The 4,620-nt window shown below is 33.4% G+C and overlaps 1 non-coding gene across 1 annotated transcript; it reads left to right on the top strand.

Moving 5' to 3' along the window:
- The first annotated feature begins 801 nt into the window (after positions 1 to 801).
- LOC138803628 (U6 spliceosomal RNA) lies at positions 802 to 908 on the top strand. Its single transcript, XR_011364992.1, has one exon. It is a non-coding gene; the product is annotated as a U6 spliceosomal RNA (small nuclear RNA).
- The last annotated feature ends 3,712 nt before the right edge of the window (positions 909 to 4,620 follow it).

Genomic DNA, 4,620 nt, shown 5'->3' with positions numbered 1-4,620 from the left:
TTCTATTACAAAAAGGAAAACAATGCTACAAATAAAAAAACTAATAATTAAATATTAATGGTTAATAAAATAAAAACCAAACACCAGTGTTTCCAGTTTTTGAAGTGTTTTACATATTAGATTTTACTATTTACTCATATTCCTGTACATTTAAAACTGACTAAGATTATGATGTTCACAAGAGTTTTGTAGGCTACGAGTAGCCTTCAAAGTTACCCACTAAGGTTACTCTTTCTTTATGGCTCATCTCATCATTTGTATATGGCTTATATCATCATTTGTTCCTCACTAACATGAAAAGGAAGCCCTCAAGTTTTAACCGAAACTGTGTAGTTAAAATCGTAACTCTTCACTGTTTCTTTACACAGATTTTGTAACTTCTCATAGTAAAGTTTCTAAAAACTCTGAAATGTTCATACTTAGTAGTATATGTCTGCTACCATAAATCTTAAATACTTTATGGAAAAGTTTTATGACCTGCCGAACAGTCTTAATTTTGGCATATATAAGCAAATGCCAAATATTAAACATATTTAAAACAATAAAACTTTTAACAAAACTTAGCACTTGCTACAGTGCTCATTATGACAGATGCCATGTATAGAATAATGAATTTCTATCCTTACACATCACTTGAACAACAAATATCTGGAATTATTTTGTTTTTGACATATCTAACTTGACTTTATTCTTAAATGTGTGCTTATTTAAGAAATATATGGTTCTAAAATTTCACGACGTCTTTTGAACTTATTTTTTGTTGAATTATCTACTTTAGAAAAATCAATTCCAAAATGTTCTGTGCTCAGTTTGGCAGCACATACACTAAAATTGGAAAAATATAGAGAAGATTAGCATGACCCCTACGCAAGGATGACATGCAAATTGATGAAGATTTCCACATTATTACAACAACAGATGCTGGAGGGGATGTGGACAGAAGGGAACCTACTCCATTCTTGGTGGGCGTGAAAACTTGTTCAACCACTTGGAAAGAAGTATGGCGGTTCCTCAAAAGATTCCACATAGAGCTCCCCTATGACCCAGCAATCCCACTTTTGGGCATTCACAAAAATGATCAAACAAGACCATACTATAACTACCAGCAAAGCTATGTTTATTGTAGCATTATTTACTATAGCTAAGATATGGAACCAACCCCGATGCCCCTCAGTAAATGAATGAATCAAGAAAATTGTGTGTGTGTGTGTGTGTGTGTGTATGTGTGTGTGTGTATGTATATATGTATGTATGTATGTTTCTTTCTATCTACACATACATACATATGTATATATATATTTGTATATATGTATATATATTTATATATGTATATTTATATACATAAATATAAATATAGATTGGAATGTGTATATATACATATATACATATATATGTATATAGTATATGTATATGTATATATATATACATACATATATATATATATATATATATATATATATATTGGAATTCTATGCCTCCATCAGAAAGAATGGCATCGCCCAAATTGTTAGGGAATGGAAAGACTTGGAAAAAAAATTATATTTACTGAAGTAAGCCAAGTCCAAAGAAACATATGCCCCAAGGTATCCCTTACTTGCAATAAATAATATAAGCAGAAAACTGGGATAAGCAGAAAAGATCAAAAGCTATATGCATATTACTAGAAAAGATGATGTTAAGCTAAATGAACCCCAAGATAAGGACAGAAGTGTTTTTTTTTATTCTTTCTTACTGTTGTTACTAACATATTTATCATGTACGATGTGTTTAGTTTTTGTTTTTTATATGGTCCTCCCCCACAGTATAACCCCTGTTTTCACTGGATTTAATGTTGGTGCACCTACATCCTGTATATACACTTCTCTAATTTGGGAAAGGAAAGGGAAAAATCAAAATGCTTAAATAGATATAAAAGTTGAGCCATTGTAACAATGAGATGCACAACACAATATGTTGGGGGGTGTGGGGGTGTGGGGATGAAAAGTGTGCTTGTGGAGGTGGAGGGGAAGGGATGGTAGAGGAAAAACAAAGGAGGAGTTAACAGTGCTTGATAAGAAATGCACTCATATCCTTGCTCATGTAACTTTAACCCGGCTATACAGTATTTTTACAATAAAAACATTAAAAAATGTTCTGAGATGGAAAAGTTTATTTTATTTTACCCATATAATATTGTTAACAAAGAAATTAATGGGGGGGAGGATTGGGTGGGGGGCCGGGGGGAGGCTGGGAAGGGATGGGAAGGGGAAACAAAGGAGGAGGCTACAATACTTGATAAGAAATGTACTCATTATCTTGCACATGTAATTGTAACCCCTCTGTACAGTATTTTCACAATTAAAACACACACACACACACACACACACACACACACACACACACACACACAAACAAACAAACAAAAAAAAGAAATTAATGGAAAAGACTGACCCAAGGATGTTTAGAGTGTGTGTGTGTGTATGTGTGTGTGTGTGTGTGTGTGTGTGTGTGTGTGTTTGTGCATGCCTGCATGTTGGTGTGCTTCAGAGTTTTAACTCAGGGCTTCATGGTCTTGCTAGGCCTTTCCTCTCTAGATTGGTGAGCTACTATATGAGCTACATCTCCATTCCTGGACCTTTGCTAGTTTATTTAAATTTTTGAAAAATAATCTTAGGATTTTTTGCCCTGATTGGCTTCCAACTCTTATCCATAATTCTCAGGGTCCTGAGTAGATATGCAGAATAAACAGGATTACAGGTGTGACCCACCATCACAAGGCTTTCAGAATAATTTTAAAAGTAGAAGAAAATTTACTTCACGGGGGGCATGTTTTATCATTTCCTACTTTTAAAGCATTTTGGAGTGATTATATGTGAATTTATTTCATGTTGGGATTCTTAAAAGAGAGTAAGTGATGATATTTAAAAGTTTTAGTACTTTCTTTTAAAAGGATACTGGAACTGTGGGACAGAAGAAATTTTCCTCTCTTTGGACCTCAATTTATAAGCTCAGCTCTGTGCACGATAACCCAATGTCACCAACACAATCTGTGTTGAAGACAGAATGTGACAGAATACAATTACTATGGGCAATAATTGCTATGCTATTATTTATTGGACAATATGAATATTGAATTGAGAGTGTAAGAGAATGGAGAGATTTCACCTACCGTTTTTGTATTGCTGAAAGGTTTTTGGAAACTTTGACTCATTTCCTTCCTCAATGTGTGTCTTTGGGCCATGCACTTAGTGCCTTTAATTACAATTTTTCTCAACTTTAAAATAGTAATAACATTAGAATCATAGCAAATGTTTTCTTAAGAACTAAGAGACATAAAACTTGTGAAATACTTAACATAAACTACGAATGAACTTTGAGTTTAGCCAGCAGTTTTTTTTAATACTAAACAGAATGTGATATGTATTACAGAAAGCATTAGATGTAGTAAGCCACCAGAAGTAATGTTATCTATTGACTATGCTCTGCTTCCAAGGAAGCCAGGTGGATAACTTCTCATGCTGTAAATCAAACTGCTTATGTCTTGATAGTGCTAAACTATCAGGGTCAGAATAATGAAGGAATTGTAGACTGAGCTGAGGTCCATATGAAAATGTTCAAAACTGATAAAGCCTAAAAGTAACTAAGCAGTATATTGTGTTTTTCATCATTTAAGTTAAATTGCAAAGAAAGGGAAGACCTAGAAGAATGAATTCTCTTTTTGATAACCTATCATAGGTCCTTAGCAGGATGAACTCTTCCTTCATTCTTGTAGAGGCATCATCAGATGAGAGGAACTCTACTTTTTTGGTTGCTTCTTTCAATTTATTCTTCAGTTTGAAATCTGAACTACATGAGACTGAAAGAAACCAAGGAAAATTAGACACGCAGGCTTTGGAAAAAGCAATCAGAGTAAAATAAACTAAATACATAGAGCCTTGTAAAAGGCTTCACCAAATTGAGTTATATAGTCTCAAGCATAAGCAAAAATGGTGTAAGCAATATCATGTTATTGAAAATTGAAAAATGTTAGGTGTTGCTCAATTTTTTCCTTTCTACTACCTGGAATGTATTATTGATTTTGTATAGAGAGATTAAAGATGAGATTAACAAGGAACTTGATTAAAAATCGATAAAACCTCTGAATAGACATGTTTTCCAATATGCCCTGAAAATCACTAGTGGCTTTACAAAGTTGTGTTTAATATCAATTCTATGCTGGCTTAATGCTGTGTGAACAGAAGTCATTAGAGAAATGCAATTCAAAATTACTATGATACTACTACATAACTATTATAACTCTTAAAAATATTCGAAGGAACTTGGTGTGGTGGTAAAGGCTTGTAATTCCAAGCATATGGGAAGTGGAGTAAGAGGATTTGAGTTTAAGGCCAGCCTGGGATACTGCACATAGCAAAAACATGCCTTTAAAAAAACTTAAAAGGTAATAATGTTGGTGAGAGTGTAGAGAAAAGGAAAATTTCTACACTCTTGGTCAACATACAGGTTAGTATTCTCATTGTAGAAAGTAGTATGCAGTTTTCTAAAGAAATGCAAAGTTGAAATATCATCTGACCCACCAATCATATGATTAGTTCTCTCTGGGTAACTCGTAAATATATCTGTAGTTCACTGTTATTCACA

This window comes from Dipodomys merriami, unplaced genomic scaffold, assembly GCF_024711535.1.
Source record: "Dipodomys merriami isolate MVZ:Mamm:240054 unplaced genomic scaffold, mDipMer1.0.p SCAF_344, whole genome shotgun sequence".
Classification (NCBI taxonomy): domain Eukaryota; kingdom Metazoa; phylum Chordata; class Mammalia; order Rodentia; family Heteromyidae; genus Dipodomys; species Dipodomys merriami.
The sequence above is the reverse complement of the archived record's forward strand: the minus strand, read 5'-3'. Positions and strand labels throughout refer to the sequence as shown.